Raw genomic sequence first — 17889 nt, 5'->3', positions numbered from 1 at the left:
GAGTAGTACAGAGACAGAGGGACAGGAGTAGTACAGAGCAGAGGGACAGGAGTAGTACAGAGCAGAGGGACAGGAGTAGTACAGAGACAGAGGGACAGGAGTAGTACAGAGACAGAGGGACAGGAGTAGTACAGAGACAGAGGGAGAGGAGTAGTACAGAGACAGAGGGACAGGAGTAGTACAGACAGAGGGACAGGAGTAGTATAGAGACAGAGGGACAGGAGTAGTACAAAGACAGAGAGACAGCAGTAGTACAGAGACAGAGGGACAGGAGTAGTACAGAGACAGAGGGACAGGAGTAGTACAGAGGGACAGGAGTAGTACAGAGACAGAGGGACAGGAGTAGTACAGACAGAGGGACAGGAGTAGTATAGAGACAGAGGGACAGGAGTAGTACAAAGACAGAGGGACAGGAGTAGTACAGAGACAGAGAGACAGCAGTAGTACAAAGACAGAGAGACAGCAGTAGTACAGAGACAGAGGGACAGGAGTAGTACAGACAGAGGGACAGGAGTAGTACAGAGACAGAGGGACAGGAGTAGTACAGAGGGACAGGAGTAGTACAGAGACAGAGGGACAGGAGTAGTACAGACAGAGGGACAGGAGTAGTACAGAGACAGAGGGACAGGAGTAGTACAAAGACAGAGGGACAGGAGTAGTACAGAGACAGAGAGACAGCAGTAGTACAGAGACAGAGGGACAGGAGTAGTACAGAGACAGAGGGACAGGAGTAGTACAGACAGAGGGACAGGAGTAGTACAGAGACAGAGGGACAGGAGTAGTACAGACAGAGGGACAGGAGTAGTACAGACAGAGGGACAGGAGTAGTACAGAGACAGAGGGACAGGAGTAGTACAGAGACAGAGGGACAGGAGTAGTACAGAGACAGAGGGACAGGAGTAGTACAGAGACAGAGGGACCGGAGTAGTATAGAGACAGAGGGACCGGAGTAGCACAGACAGAGGGACAGGAGTAGTACAGACAGAGGGACAGGAGTAGTACAGACAGAGGGACAGGAGTAGTACAGAGACAGAGGGACAGGAGTAGTACAGACAGAGGGACAGGAGTAGTACAGAGCAGAGGGACAGGAGTAGTACAGAGCAGAGGGACAGGAGTAGTACAGAGACAGAGGGACAGGAGTAGTACAGAGACAGAGGGACAGGAGTAGTACAGAGACAGAGGGAGAGGAGTAGTACAGAGACAGAGGGACAGGAGTAGTACAGAGACAGAGGGACAGGAGTAGTACAGACAGAGGGACAGGAGTAGTACAGACAGAGGGACAGGAGTAGTACAAAGACAGAGGGACAGGAGTAGTACAGAGACAGAGAGACAGCAGTAGTACAGAGACAGAGGGACAGGAGTAGTACAGACAGAGGGACAGGAGTAGTACAGAGACAGAGGGACAGGAGTAGTACAGAGACAGAGGGACAGGAGTAGTACAGAGCAGAGGGACAGGAGTAGTACAGAGACAGAGGGACAGGAGTAGTACAGAGACAGAGGGACAGGAGTAGTACAGAGACAGAGGGAGAGGAGTAGTACAGAGACAGAGGGACAGGAGTAGTACAGAGACAGAGGGACAGGAGTAGTACAGACAGAGGGACAGGAGTAGTACAGACAGAGGGACAGGAGTAGTACAAAGACAGAGGGACAGGAGTAGTACAGAGACAGAGAGACAGCAGTAGTACAGAGACAGAGGGACAGGAGTAGTACAGACAGAGGGACAGGAGTAGTACAGAGACAGAGGGACAGGAGTAGTACAGAGACAGAGGGACAGGAGTAGTACAGAGACAGAGGGACAGGAGTAGTACAGAGACAGAGGGACAGGAGTAGTACAGAGACAGAGGGACAGGAGTAGTACAGAGACAGAGGGACAGGAGTAGTACAGAGACAGAGGGACAGGAGTAGTACAGAGACAGAGGGACAGGAGTAGTACAGAGACAGAGGGACAGGAGTAGTACAGAGACAGAGGGACAGGAGTAGTACAGAGCAGAGGGACAGGAGTAGTACAGAGACAGAGGGACAGGAGTAGTACAGAGACACAGGGACAGGAGTAGTACAGAGCAGAGGGACAGGAGTAGTACAGAGACAGAGGGACAGGAGTAGTACAGAGACAGAGGGACAAGAGTAGTACAGAGACAGAGGGACAGGAGTAGTACAGACAGAGGGACAGGAGTAGTACAGACAGAGGGACAGGAGTAGTACAGACAGACAGAGGGACAGGAGTAGTACAGACAGTTGGACAGGAGTAGTACAGTGGGACAGGAGTAGTACAGAGACAGAGGGACAGGAGTAGTACAGAGCAGAGGGACAGGAGTAGTACAGAGGGATAGGAGTAGAACAGAGACAGAGGAACAGGAGTAGTACAGAGACAGAGGGACAGGAGTAGTACAGAGACAGAGGGATAGGAGTAGTACAGACAGAGGGATAGGAGTAGTACAGAGACAGAGGGACAGGAGTAGTACAGACAGAGGGACAGGAGTAGTACAGACAGAGGGACAGGAGTAGTACAGACAGAGGGACAGGAGTAGTACAGAGACAGAGGGACAGGAGTAGTACAGAGCAGAGGGACAGGAGTAGTACAGAGACAGAGGGACAGGAGTAGTACAGACAGAGGGACAGGAGTAGTACAGAGGGACAGGAGTATTACAGAGACAGAGGGACAGGAGTAGTACAGACAGAGGGACAGGAGTAGAACAGAGACAGAGGAACAGGAGTAGTACAGAGACAGAGGGACAGGAGTAGTACAGAGACAGAGGGATAGGAGTAGTACAGACAGAGGGATAGGAGTAGTACAGAGACAGAGGGACAGGAGTAGTACAGACAGAGGGACAGGAGTAGTACAGACAGAGGGACAGGAGTAGTACAGAGACAGAGGGACAGGAGTAGTACAGAGCAGAGGGACAGGAGTAGTACAGAGACAGAGGGACAGGAGTAGTACAGACAGAGGGACAGGAGTAGTACAGAGGGACAGGAGTATTACAGAGACAGAGGGACAGAAGTAGTACAGACAGAGGGACAGGAGTAGTACAGAGACAGAGGGACAGGAGTAGTACAGAGCAGAGGGACAGGAGTAGTATAGAGACAGAGGGACAGGAGTAGTACAAAGACAGAGAGACAGCAGTAGTACAGAGACAGAGGGACAGGAGTAGTACAGACAGAGGGACAGGAGTAGTACAGAGACAGAGGGACAGGAGTAGTACAGAGGGACAGGAGTAGTACAGAGACAGAGGGACAGGAGTAGTACAGACAGAGGGACAGGAGTAGTACAGAGACAGAGGGACAGGAGTAGTACAAAGACAGAGGGACAGGAGTAGTACAGAGACAGAGAGACAGCAGTAGTACAGAGACAGAGGGACAGGAGTAGTACAGAGACAGAGGGACAGGAGTAGTACAGACAGAGGGACAGGAGTAGTACAGAGACAGAGGGACAGGAGTAGTACAGACAGAGGGACAGGAGTAGTACAGACAGAGGGACAGGAGTAGTACAGAGACAGAGGGACAGGAGTAGTACAGAGACAGAGGGACAGGAGTAGTACAGAGACAGAGGGACAGGAGTAGTACAGAGACAGAGGGACCGGAGTAGTATAGAGACAGAGGGACCGGAGTAGCACAGACAGAGGGACAGGAGTAGTACAGACAGAGGGACAGGAGTAGTACAGACAGAGGGACAGGAGTAGTACAGAGACAGAGGGACAGGAGTAGTACAGACAGAGGGACAGGAGTAGTACAGAGCAGAGGGACAGGAGTAGTACAGAGCAGAGGGACAGGAGTAGTACAGAGACAGAGGGACAGGAGTAGTACAGAGACAGAGGGACAGGAGTAGTACAGAGACAGAGGGAGAGGAGTAGTACAGAGACAGAGGGACAGGAGTAGTACAGAGACAGAGGGACAGGAGTAGTACAGACAGAGGGACAGGAGTAGTACAGACAGACGGACAGGAGTAGTACAGACAGACGGACAGGAGTAGTACAGAGACAGAGGGACAGGAGTAGTACAGAGACAGAGGGACAGGAGTAGTACAGAGCAGAGGGACAGGAGTAGTACAGAGACAGAGGGACAGGAGTAGTACAGAGACAGAGGGAGAGGAGTAGTACAGAGACAGAGGGAGAGGAGTAGTACAGAGACAGAGGGACAGGAGTAGTACAGACAGAGGGACAGGAGTAGTATAGAGACAAAGGGACAGGAGTAGTACAGAGACAGAGGGACAGGAGTAGTACAGAGGGACAGGAGTAGTACAGAGACAGAGGGACAGGAGTAGTACGGACAGAGGGACAGGAGTAGTACAGAGACAGAGGGACAGGAGTAGTACAAAGACAGAGGGACAGGAGTAGTACAGAGACAGAGGGACAGGAGTAGTACAGAGACAGAGGGACAGGAGTAGTACAGAGACAGAGGGACAGGAGTAGTGCAGAGACAGAGGGACAGGAGTAGTACAGACAGAGGGACAGGAGTAGTACAGAGGGACAGGAGTATTACAGAGACAAAGGGACAGGAGTAGTACAGACAGAGGGACAGGAGTTGTACAGACAGACAGATGTACAGGTGTAGTACAGACAGAGGGACAGGAGTAGTACAGAGACAGAGGGACAGGAGTAGTACAGACAGAGGGACAGGAGTAGTACAGAGACAGAGGGACAGGAGTAGTACAGAGACAGAGGAACAGGAGTAGTACAGACAGAGGGACAGTAGTAGTACAGACAGAGGGACAGGAGTAGTACAGACAGAGGGACAGGAGTAGTACAGACAGAGGGACAGGAGTAGTACAGAGACAGAGGGACAAGAGTAGTACAGAGACAGAGGGACAAGAGTAGTACAGAGACAGAGGGACAGGAGTAGTACAGAGACAGAGGAACAGGAGTAGTACAGACAGAGGGACAGTAGTAGTACAGACAGAGGGACAGGAGTAGTACAGAGACAGAGGGACAGGAGTAGTACAGACAGACGGACAGGAGTAGTACAGACAGACGGACAGGAGTAGTACAGAGACAGAGGGACAGGAGTAGTACAGAGACAGAGGGACAGGAGTAGTACAGAGCAGAGGGACAGGAGTAGTACAGAGACAGAGGGACAGGAGTAGTACAGAGACAGAGGGAGAGGAGTAGTACAGAGACAGAGGGAGAGGAGTAGTACAGAGACAGAGGGACAGGAGTAGTACAGACAGAGGGACAGGAGTAGTATAGAGACAAAGGGACAGGAGTAGTACAGAGACAGAGGGACAGGAGTAGTACAGAGGGACAGGAGTAGTACAGAGACAGAGGGACAGGAGTAGTACGGACAGAGGGACAGGAGTAGTACAGAGACAGAGGGACAGGAGTAGTACAAAGACAGAGGGACAGGAGTAGTACAGAGACAGAGGGACAGGAGTAGTACAGAGACAGAGGGACAGGAGTAGTACAGAGACAGAGGGACAGGAGTAGTACAGAGACAGAGGGACAGGAGTAGTACAGACAGAGGGACAGGAGTAGTACAGAGACAGAGGGACAGGAGTTGTACAGACAGAGGGACAGGAGTTGTACAGACAGAGGGACAGGAGTAGTACAGACAGAGGGACAGGAGTAGTACAGAGCACAGGGACAGGAGTAGTACAGAGACAGAGGGACAGGAGTAGCACAGAGACAGAGGGACAGGAGTAGTACAGAGGGACAGAAGTAGTACAGAGACAGAGGGACAGGAGTAGTACAGAGACAGAGGGACTGGAGTAGTACAGAGACAGAGGGACCGGAGTAATACAGAGACAGAGGGACCGGAGTAATACAGAGACAGAGGGACAGGAGTAGTACAGACAGAGGGACAGGAGTAGGACAGAGACAGAGGGACAGGAGTAGTACAGAGGGAGAGGAGTAGTACAGAGACAGAGGGACAGGAGTAGTACAGACAGAGGGACAGGAGTAGTATAGAGACAGAGGGACAGGAGTAGTACAGAGGGACAGGAGTAGTACAGAGACAGAGGGACAGGAGTAGTACAGACAGAGGGACAGGAGTAGTTTAGAGACAGAGGGACAGGAGTAGTATAGAGACAGAGGGACAGGAGTAGTACAAAGACAGAGGGACAGGAGTAGTACAAAGACAGAGGGACAGCAATAGTACAGAGACAGAGGGACAGGAGTAGTACAGAGACAGAGGGACAGGAGTAGTACAGACAGAGGGACAGGAGTAGTACAGAGACAGAGGGACAGGAGTAGTACAGACAGAGGGACAGGAGTAGTACAGACAGAGGGACAGGAGTAGTACAGAGCAGAGGGACAGGAGTAGTACAGAGCAGAGGGACAGGAGTAGTACAGAGACAGAGGGACAGGAGTAGTACACACAGAAGGACAGGAGTAGTACAGACAGAAGGACAGGTGTACAGACAGAGGGACAGGAGTAGTACAGACAGAGGGACAGGAGTAGTACAGAGACAGAGGGAGAGGAGCATTACAGGGCAGAGGGACAGGAGTAGTACAGGGCAGAGGGACAGGAGTAGTACAGACAGAGGGATAGGAGTAGTACAGAGACAGAGGGACAGGAGTAGTACAGAGACAGAGGGACAGGAGTAGTACAGAGCAGAGGGACAGGAGTAGTACAGAGACAGAGGGACAGGAGTAGTACAGAGACAGAGGGAGAGGAGTAGTACAGAGACAGAGGGAGAGGAGTAGTACAGAGACAGAGGGACAGGAGTAGTACAGACAGAGGGACAGGAGTAGTATAGAGACAAAGGGACAGGAGTAGTACAGAGACAGAGGGACAGGAGTAGTACAGAGGGACAGGAGTAGTACAGAGACAGAGGGACAGGAGTAGTACGGACAGAGGGACAGGAGTAGTACAGAGACAGAGGGACAGGAGTAGTACAAAGACAGAGGGACAGGAGTAGTACAGAGACAGAGGGACAGGAGTAGTACAGAGACAGAGGGACAGGAGTAGTACAGAGACAGAGGGACAGGAGTAGTACAGAGACAGAGGGACAGGAGTAGTACAGACAGAGGGACAGGAGTAGTACAGAGACAGAGGGACAGGAGTTGTACAGACAGAGGGACAGGAGTTGTACAGACAGAGGGACAGGAGTAGTACAGACAGAGGGACAGGAGTAGTACAGAGCACAGGGACAGGAGTAGTACAGAGACAGAGGGACAGGAGTAGCACAGAGACAGAGGGACAGGAGTAGTACAGAGGGACAGAAGTAGTACAGAGACAGAGGGACAGGAGTAGTACAGAGACAGAGGGACTGGAGTAGTACAGAGACAGAGGGACCGGAGTAATACAGAGACAGAGGGACCGGAGTAGCACAGACAGAGGGACAGGAGTAGTACAGACAGAGGGACAGGAGTAGGACAGAGACAGAGGGACAGGAGTAGTACAGAGGGAGAGGAGTAGTACAGAGACAGAGGGACAGGAGTAGTACAGACAGAGGGACAGGAGTAGTATAGAGACAGAGGGACAGGAGTAGTACAGAGGGACAGGAGTAGTACAGAGACAGAGGGACAGGAGTAGTACAGACAGAGGGACAGGAGTAGTTTAGAGACAGAGGGACAGGAGTAGTATAGAGACAGAGGGACAGGAGTAGTACAAAGACAGAGGGACAGGAGTAGTACAAAGACAGAGGGACAGCAATAGTACAGAGACAGAGGGACAGGAGTAGTACAGATACAGAGGGACAGGAGTAGTACAGACAGAGGGACAGGAGTAGTACAGAGACAGAGGGACAGGAGTAGTACAGACAGAGGGACAGGAGTAGTACAGACAGAGGGACAGGAGTAGTACAGAGCAGAGGGACAGGAGTAGTACAGAGCAGAGGGACAGGAGTAGTACAGAGACAGAGGGACAGGAGTAGTACACACAGAAGGACAGGAGTAGTACAGACAGAAGGACAGGTGTACAGACAGAGGGACAGGAGTAGTACAGACAGAGGGACAGGAGTAGTACAGAGACAGAGGGAGAGGAGCATTACAGGGCAGAGGGACAGGAGTAGTACAGGGCAGAGGGACAGGAGTAGTACAGACAGAGGGATAGGAGTAGTACAGAGACAGAGGGACAGGAGTAGTACAGAGACAGAGGGATAGGAGTAGTATAGAGACAGAGGGATAGGAGTAGTACAGAGACAGAGGGACAGGAGTAGTACAGAGACAGAGGGATAGGAGTAGTACAGACAGAGGGACAGGAGTAGTACAGAGCAGAGGGACAGGAGTAGTACAGAGCAGAGGGACAGGAGTAGTACAGAGACAGAGGGACAGGAGTAGTACACAGACAGAGGGACAGGAGTAGTACAGACAGAGGGACAGGAGTAGTACAGACAAACAGAGGGACAGGTGTAGTACAGAGACAGAGGGACAGGAGTAGTAAAGAGACAGAGGGACAAGAGTAGTACAGAGACAGAGGGACAGGAGTAGTACAGAGACAGAGGGACAAGAGTAGTACAGAGACAGAGGGACAGGAGTAGTACAGAGGGAGAGGAGTAGTACAGAGACAGAGGGACAGGAGTAGTACAGACAGAGGGACAGGAGTAGTATAGAGACAGAGGGACAGGAGTAGTACAGACAGAGGGACAGGAGTAGTACAAAGGGATAGGAGTAGTACAGAGACAGAGGAACAGGAGTAGTACAGAGACAGAGGGACAGGAGTAGTACAGACAGAGGGAGAGGAGTAGTACAGACAGAGGGATAGGAGTAGTACAGAGACAGATGGACCGGAGTAGTACAGACAGAGGGACAGGAGTAGTACAGACAGAGGGACAGGAGTAGTACAGAGACAGAGGGACAGGAGTAGTACAGAGCAGAGGGACAGGAGTAGTACAGAGACAGAGGGACAGGAGTAGTACAGAGACAGAGGGACAGGAGTAGTACAGACAGAGGGACAGGAGTAGTACAGAGGGATAGGAGTAGTACAGAGACAGAGGAACAGGAGTAGTACAGAGACAGAGGGACAGGAGTAGTACAGACAGAGGGAGAGGAGTAGTACAGAGACAGAGGGACAGGAGTAGTACAGAGACAGAGGGACAGGAGTAGTACAGAGCAGAGGGACAGGAGTAGTACAGAGACAGAGGGACAAGAGTAGTACAGAGACAGAGGGACAGGAGTAGTACAGAGGGAGAGGAGTAGTACAGAGACAGAGGGACAGGAGTAGTACAGACAGAGGGACAGGAGTAGTATAGAGACAGAGGGACAGGAGTAGTACAGACAGAGGGACAGGAGTAGTACAAAGGGATAGGAGTAGTACAGAGACAGAGGAACAGGAGTAGTACAGAGACAGAGGGACAGGAGTAGTACAGACAGAGGGAGAGGAGTAGTACAGACAGAGGGATAGGAGTAGTACAGAGACAGATGGACCGGAGTAGTACAGACAGAGGGACAGGAGTAGTACAGACAGAGGGACAGGAGTAGTACAGAGACAGAGGGACAGGAGTAGTACAGAGCAGAGGGACAGGAGTAGTACAGAGACAGAGGGACAGGAGTAGTACAGAGACAGAGGGACAGGAGTAGTACAGACAGAGGGACAGGAGTAGTACAGAGGGATAGGAGTAGTACAGAGACAGAGGAACAGGAGTAGTACAGAGACAGAGGGACAGGAGTAGTACAGACAGAGGGAGAGGAGTAGTACAGAGACAGAGGGACAGGAGTAGTACAGAGACAGAGGGACAGGAGTAGTACAGAGCAGAGGGACAGGAGTAGTACAGAGCAGAGTGACAGGAGTAGTACAGAGACAGAGGGACAGGAGTAGTACAGAGACAGAGGGACAGGAGTAGTACAGAGACAGAGGGAGAGGAGTAGTACAGAGACAGAGGGACAGGAGTAGTACAGACAAAGGGACAGGAGTAGTACAGAGACAGAGGGACAGGAGTAGTACAAAGACAGAGGGACAGGAGTAGTACAGACAGAGGGACAGGAGTAGTACAGAGACAGAGGGACAGGAGTAGTACAGAGGGACAGGAGTAGTACAGAGACAGAGGGACAGGAGTAGTACAGACAGAGGGACAGGCGTAGTATAGAGACAGAGGGACAGGAGTAGTACAAAGACAGAGGGACAGGAGTAGTACAGAGACAGAGAGACAGCAGTAGTACAGAGACAGAGGGACAGGAGTAGTACAGAGACAGAGGGACAGGAGTAGTACAGACAGAGGGACAGGAGTAGTACAGAGACAGAGGGATAGGAGTAGTACAGACAGAGGGACAGGAGTAGTACAGACAGAGGGACAGGAGTAGTACAGAGACAGAGGGACAGGAGTAGTACAGAGACAGAGGGACAGGAGTAGTACAGAGACAGAGGGACCGGAGTAGTATAGAGACAGAGGGACCGGAGTAGTATAGAGACAGAGGGACCGGAGTAGCACAGACAGAGGGACAGGAGTAGTACAGACAGAGGGACAGGAGTAGTACAGACAGAGGGACAGGAGTAGTACAGAGACAGAGGGACAGGAGTAGTACAGAGCAGAGGGACAGGAGTAGTACAGAGCAGAGGGACAGGAGTAGTACAGAGACAGAGGGACAGGAGTAGTACATAGACAGAGTGACAGGAGTAGTACAGAGACAGAGGGAGAGGAGTAGTACAGAGACAGAGGGAGAGGAGTAGTACAAAGACAGAGGGACAGGAGTAGTACAGAGACAGAGAGACAGCTGTAGTACAGAGACAGAGGGACAGGAGTAGTACAGAGACAGAGGGACAGGAGTAGTACAGAAAGACGGACAGGAGTAGTACAGACAGACGGACAGGAGTAGTACAGAGACAGAGGGACAGGAGTAGTACAGAGCAGAGGGACAGGAGTAGTACAGAGCAGAGGGACAGGAGTAGTACAGAGACAGAGGGACAGGAGTAGTACAGAGACAGAGGGAGAGGAGTAGTACAGAGACAGAGGGAGAGGAGTAGTACAGAGACAGAGGGACAGGAGTAGTACAGACAGAGGGACAGGAGTAGTACAGACAGAGGGACAGGAGTAGTATAGAGACAGAGGGACAGGAGTAGTATAGAGACAGAGGGACAGGAGTAGTACAGAGGGACAGGAGTAGTACAGAGACAGAGGGACAGGAGTAGTACAGAGAAAGAGGGACAGGAGTAGTACAAAGACAGAGGGACAGGAGTAGTACAGAGAAAGAGGGACAGGAGTAGAACAAAGACAGAGGGACAGGAGTAGTACAGAGACAGAGAGACAGCAGTAGTACAGAGACAGAGGGACAGGAGTAGTACAGAGACAGAGGGACAGGAGTAGTACAGACAGAGGGACAGGAGTAGTACAGAGACAGAGGGACAGGAGTAGTACAGACAGAGGGACAGGAGTAGTACAGAGCACAGGGACAGGAGTAGTACAGAGACAGAGGGACAGGAGTAGTACAGAGACAGAGGGACAGGAGTAGTACAGAGGGACAGAAGTAGTACAGAGACAGAGGGACAGGAGTAGTACAGAGACAGAGGGACTGGAGTAGTACAGAGACAGAGGGACCGGAGTAGTACAGAGACAGAGGGACCGGAGTAGTACAGAGACAGAGGGACCGGAGTAGCACAGACAGAGGGACAGGAGTAGTACAGACAGAGGGACAGGAGTAGTACAGAGACAGAGGGACAGGAGTAGTACAGAGCAGAGGGACAGGAGTAGTACAGAGCAGAGGGACAGGAGTAGTACAGAGCAGAGAGACAGGAGTAGTACAGAGACAGAGGGACAGGAGTAGTACAGAGGGAGAGGAGTAGTACAGAGACAGAGGGACAGGAGTAGTACAGACAGAGGGACAGGAGTAGTATAGAGACAGAGGGACAGGAGTAGTATAGAGACAGAGGGACAGGAGTAGTACAGAGACAGAGGGACAGGAGTAGTACAAAGACAGAGGGACAGGAGTAGTACAGAGACAGAGAGACAGCAATAGTATAGAGACAGAGGGACAGGAGTAGTACAGAGACAGAGGGACAGGAGTAGTACAGACAGAGGGACAGGAGTAGTACAGAGACAGAGGGACAGGAGTAGTACAGACAGAGGGACAGGAGTAGTACAGACAGAGGGACAGGAGTAGTACAGAGCACAGGGACAGGAGTAGTACAGAGCAGAGGGACAGGAGTAGTACAGAGACAGAGGGACAGGAGTAGTACAGACAGAAGGACAGGAGTAGTACAGACAGAGGGACAGGTGTACAGACAGAGGGACAGGAGTAGTACAGACAGAGGGACAGGAGTAGTACAGAGACAGAGGGACAGGAGCAGTACAGGGCAGAGGGACAGGAGTAGTACAAGGCAGAGGGACAGGAGTAGTACAGACAGAGGGATAGGAGTAGTACAGAGACAGAGGGACAGGAGTAGTACAGAGACAGAGGGATAGGAGTAGTACAGAGACAGAGGGATAGGAGTAGTACAGAGACAGAGGGACAGGAGTTGTACAGAGACAGAGGGATAGGAGTAGTACAGAGACAGAGGGACAGGAGTAGTACAGACAGAGGGACAGGAGTTGTACAGAGCAGAGGGACAGGAGTAGTACAGAGACAGAGGGACAGGAGTAGTACACAGACAGAGGGACAGGAGTAGTACACAGACAGAGGGACAGGAGTAGTACACAGACAGAGGGACAGGAGTAGTACAGACAAACAGAGGGACAGGTGTAGTACAGAGACAGAGGGACAGGAGTAGTACAGAGACAGAGGGACAGGAGTAGTAAAGAGACAGAGGGACAAGAGTAGTACAGAGACAGAGGGACAAGAGTAGTACAGAGACAGAGGGACAGGAGTAGTACAGAGACAGAGGGACAGGAGTAGTACAGACAGAGGGATAGGAGGAGTACAGACAGAGGGATAGGAGGAGTACAGACAGAGGGACAGGAGTAGTACAGACAGAGGGACAGGAGTAGTACAGAGAGACAGAGGGACAGGAGTAGTACAGACAGACAGAGGGACAGGAGTAGTACAGTGGGACAGGAGTAGTACAGAGACAGAGGGACAGGAGTAGTACAGAGGGACAGGAGTAGTACAGAGACAGAGGGATAGGAGTAGTACAGACAGAGGGACAGGTGTAGTACAGAGACAGAGGGACAGGAGTAGTACAGAGACAGAGGGACAGGAGTAGTACAGAGACAGAGAGACAGGAGTAGTACAGAGGGACACGAGTAGTACAGAGACAGAGGGACAGGAGTAGTACAGAGACAGAGGGACAGGAGTAGTACAGACAGAGGGACAGGAGTAGTACAGAGACAGAGGGACAGGAGTAGTACAGAGACAGAGGGACAGGAGTAGTACAGAGACAGAGGGAGAGGAGTAGTACAGAGACAGAGGGACAGGAGTAGTACAGAGACAGAGGGACAGTAGTAGTACAGACAGAGGGACAGGAGTAGTACAAACAGAGGGACAGGAGTAGTACAGACAGAGGGACAGGAGTAGTACAGACAGACAGAGGGACAGGAGTAGAACAGACAGAGGGACAGGAGTAGTACAGACAGACAGAGGGACAGGAGCAGCACAGACAGAGGGACAGGAGTAGTACAGACAGACAGAGGGACAGGAGTAGTAAAGAGACAGAGAGACAGGAGTAGTACAGAGCAGAGGGACAGGAGTAGTACAGACAGAGGGACAGGAGTAGTACAGAGCAAAGGGACAGGAGTAGTACAGAGCAGAGGGACAGGAGTAGTACAGAGCAGAGGGACAGGAGTAGTACAGACAGAGGGACAGGAGTAGTACAGACAGACAGAGAGATAGGAGTAGTACAGACAGACAGAGGGACAGGAGTAGTACAGACAGTGGGACAGGAGTAGTACAGTGGGACAGGAGTAGTACAGAGGGACAGGAGTAGTACAGACAGAGGGACAGGAGTAGTACAGACAGAGGGACAGGAGTAGTACAGACAGAGGGACAGGAGTAGTACAGAGACAGAGGGACAGGAGTAGTACAGACAGAGGGACAGGAGTAGTACAGACAGAGGGACAGGAGTAGTACAGAGCAGAGGGACAGGAGTAGTACAGAGACAGAGGGACAGGAGTAGTACAGAGACAGAGGGACAGGAGTAGTACAGAGGGACAGAAGTAGTACAGAGACAGAGGGACAGGAGTAGTACAGAGACAGAGGGACAGGAGTAGTACAGAGACAGAGGGACAGGAGTAGTACAGAGACAGAGGGACCGGAGTAGCACAGACAGAGGGACAGAAGTAGTACAGACAGAGGGACAGGAGTAGTACAGAGACAGAGGGACAGGAGTAGTACAGAGCAGAGGGACAGGAGTAGTATAGAGCAGAGGGACAGGAGTAGTACAGAGCAGAGAGACAGGAGTAGTACAGAGACAGAGGGACAGGAGTAGTACAGAGACAGAGGGACAGGAGTAGTACAGAGGGAGAGGAGTAGTAAAGAGACAGAGGGACAGGAGTAGTACAGACAGAGGGACAGGAGAAGTATAGAGACAGAGGGACAGGAGTAGTACAGACAGAGGGACAGGAGTAGTACAAAGGGATAGGAGTAGTACAGAGACAGAGGAACAGGAGTAGTACAGAGACAGAGGGACAGGAGTAGTACAGACAGAGGGAGAGGAGTAGTACAGACAGAGGGATAGGAGTAGTACAGAGACAGAGGGACCGGAGTAGTACAGACAGAGGGACAGGAGTAGTACAGACAGAGGGACAGGAGTAGTACAGACAGAGGGACAGGAGTAGTACAGAGACAGAGGGACAGGAGTAGTACATAGCAGAGGGACAGGAGTAGTACAGAGACAGAGGGACAGGAGTAGTACAGACAGAGGGACAGGAGTAGTACAGAGGGATAGGAGTAGTACAGAAACAGAGGAACAGGAGTAGTACAGAGACAGAGGGACAGGAGTAGTACAGACAGAGGGAGAGGAGTAGTACAGACAGAGGGATAGGAGTAGTACAGAGACAGAGGGACAGGAGTAGTACAGACAGAGGGACAGGAGTAGTACAGAGACAGAGGGACAGGAGTAGTACAGAGCAGAGGGACAGGAGTAGTACAGAGACAGAGGGACAGGAGTAGTACAGACAGAGGGACAGGAGTGGTACAGACAGAGGGACAGGAGTGGTACAGAGACAGAGGGACAGGAGAAGTACAGACAGAGGGACATGAGTAGTACAGACAGACAGAGGGACAGGAGTAGTACAGACAGAGGGACAGGAGTAGTACAGAGACAGAGGGACAGGAGTAGTACAGAGACAGAGACAGGAGTAGTACAGAGACAGAGGGACAGGAGTAGTACAGAGACAGAGGGACAGGAGTAGTACAGAGACAGAGGGACAGGAGTAGTACAGAGACAGAGGGACAGGAGTAGTACAGACAGAGGGACAGGAGTAGTACAGACAGAGGGACAGGAGTAGTACAGACAGAGGGACAGGAGTAGTACAGAGACAGAGGGACAGGAGTAGTACAGAGGGACAAGAGTATTACAGAGACAGAGGGACAAGAGTATTACAGAAACAGAGGGACAGGAGTAGTACAGACAGACAGAGGGACAGGAGTAGTACAGACAGAGGGACAGGAGTAGTACAGAGGGATAGGAGTAGTACAGAGACAGAGGAACAGGTGTAGTACAGAGACAGAGGGACAGGAGTAGTACAGACAGAGGGAGAGGAGTAGTACAGACAGAGGGATAGGAGTAGTAAAGAGACAGAGGGACAGGAGTAGTACAGACAGAGGGAGAGGAGTAGTACAGACAGAGGGAGAGGAGTAGTACAGACAGAGGGAGAGGAGTAGTACAGAGACAGAGGGACAGGAGTAATACAGAGACAGAGGGACAGGAGTAGTACAGAGACAGAGGGACAGGAGTAGTACAGAGACAGAGGGACAGGAGTAGTACAGACAGAGGGAGAGGAGTAGTACAGACAGAGGGACAGGAGTAGTAAAGAGACAGAGGGACAGGAGTAGTACAGAGACAGAGGGACAGGAGTAGTACAGACAGAGGGACAGGAGTAGTACAGAGACAGAGGGACAGGAGTAGTACAGAGCAGAGGGACAGGAGTAGTACAGAGACAGAGGGACAGGAGTAGTACAGACAGAGGGACAGGAGTGGTACAGAGACAGAGGGACAGGAGAAGTACAGACAGAGGGACAGGAGTAGTACAGAGACAGAGTGACAGGAGTAGTACAGACAGAGGGACAGGAGTAGTACAGAGACAGAGGGACAGGAGTAGTACAGAGACAGAGGGACAGGAGTAGTACAGAGACAGAGGGACAGGAGTAATACAGACAGAGGGACAGGAGTAGTACAGACAGAGGGACAGGAGTAGTACAGAGACAGAGGGACAGGAGTAGTACAGAGGGACAAGAGTATTACAGAGACAGAGGGACAAGAGTATTACAGAGACAGAGGGACAGGAGTAGTACAGACAGACAGAGGGACAGGAGTAGTACAGACAGAGGGACAGGAGTAGTACAGAGACAGAGGGACAGGAGTAGTACAGAGACTGAGGGACAGGAGTAGTACAGAGACCGAGGGACAGGAGTAGTACAGACAGAGGGACAGGAGTCGTACAGACAGAGGGACAGGAGTAGTACAGAGATAGAGGGACAGGAGTAGTACAGAGACAGAGGGACAGGAGTAGTAGAGACAGAGGGACAGGAGTAGTACAGACAGAGGGACAGGAGTAGTACAGACAGAGGGACAGGAGTAGTACAGACAGAGGGACAGGAGTAGTACAGAGACAGAGGGACAGGAGTAGTACAGAGACAGAGGGAGAGGAGTAGTACAGAGACAGAGGGACAGGAGTAGTCCAGAGCAGAGGGACAGGAGTAGTACAGACAGAGGGACAGGAGTAGTACAGACAGAGGGACAGGAGTAGTACAGACAGAGGGACAGGAGTAGTACAGAGACAGAGGGACAGGAGTAGTACAGACACAGAGGGACAGGAGTAGTACAGAGACAGAGGGACAGGAGTAGTACAGAGGGATAGGAGAAGTACAGAGACAGAGGGACAGGAGTAGTACAGAGCAGAGGGACAGGAGTAGTACAGAGCAGAGGGACAGGAGTAGTACAGAGCAGAGGGACAGGAGTAGAACAGAGCAGAGGGACAGGAGTAGTACAGACAGAGGGACAGGAGTAGTACAGAGACAGAGGGACAGGAGTAGTACAGAGACAGAGGGACAGGAGTAGTACAGTCAGAGGGACAGGAGTAGTACAGACAGAGGGACAGGAGTAGTACAGAGCAGAGGGACAGGAGTAGTACAGAGCAGAGGGACAGGAGTAGTACAGACAGAGGGACAGGAGTAGTACAGACAGAGGGACAGGAGTAGAACAGAGCAGAGGGACAGGAGTAGTACAGAGCAGAGGGACAGGAGTAGTACAGACAGAGGGACAGGAGTAGTACAGACAGAGGGACAGGAGTAGTACAGACAGACAGAGGGACAGGAGTAGTACAGACAGTGGGACAGCAGTAGTACAGAGGGACAGGAGTAGTACAGACAGAGGGACAGGAGTAGTACAGACAGACAGAGGGACAGGAGTAGCACAGACAGACAGAGGGACAGGAGTAGTACAGAGACAGAGGGACAGGAGTAGTACAGACAGACAGAGGGACAGGAGTAGTACAGACAGACAGAGGGACAGGAGTAGTACAGACAGACAGAGGGACAGGAGTATTACAGAGACAGAAGGACAGGAGTAGTACAGAGACAGAGGGACAAGAGTAGTACAGACAGAGGGACAGGAGTAGTACAGACAGACGGACAGGAGTAGTACAGAGCAGAGGGACAGGAGTAGTACAGAGCAGAGGGACAGGAGTAGTACAGAGCAGAGGGACAGGAGTAGTACAGAGACAGAGGGACAGGAGTAGTACAGAGACAGAGGGAGAGGAGTAGTACAGAGACAGAGGGAGAGGAGTAGTACAGAGACAGAGGGAGAGGAGTAGTACAGAGACAGAGGGACAGGAGTAGTACAGACAGAGGGACAGGAGTAGTATAGAGACAGAGGGACAGGAGTAGTACAGAGGGACAGGAGTAGTACAGAGACAGAGGGACAGGAGTA

The sequence above is a fragment of the Taudactylus pleione genome, unplaced genomic scaffold, assembly GCF_031769625.1.
Source record: "Taudactylus pleione unplaced genomic scaffold, aTauple2 ptg000486l, whole genome shotgun sequence".
NCBI lineage: Eukaryota > Metazoa > Chordata > Amphibia > Anura > Myobatrachidae > Taudactylus > Taudactylus pleione.
This window is presented reverse-complemented; position numbering follows the sequence as displayed.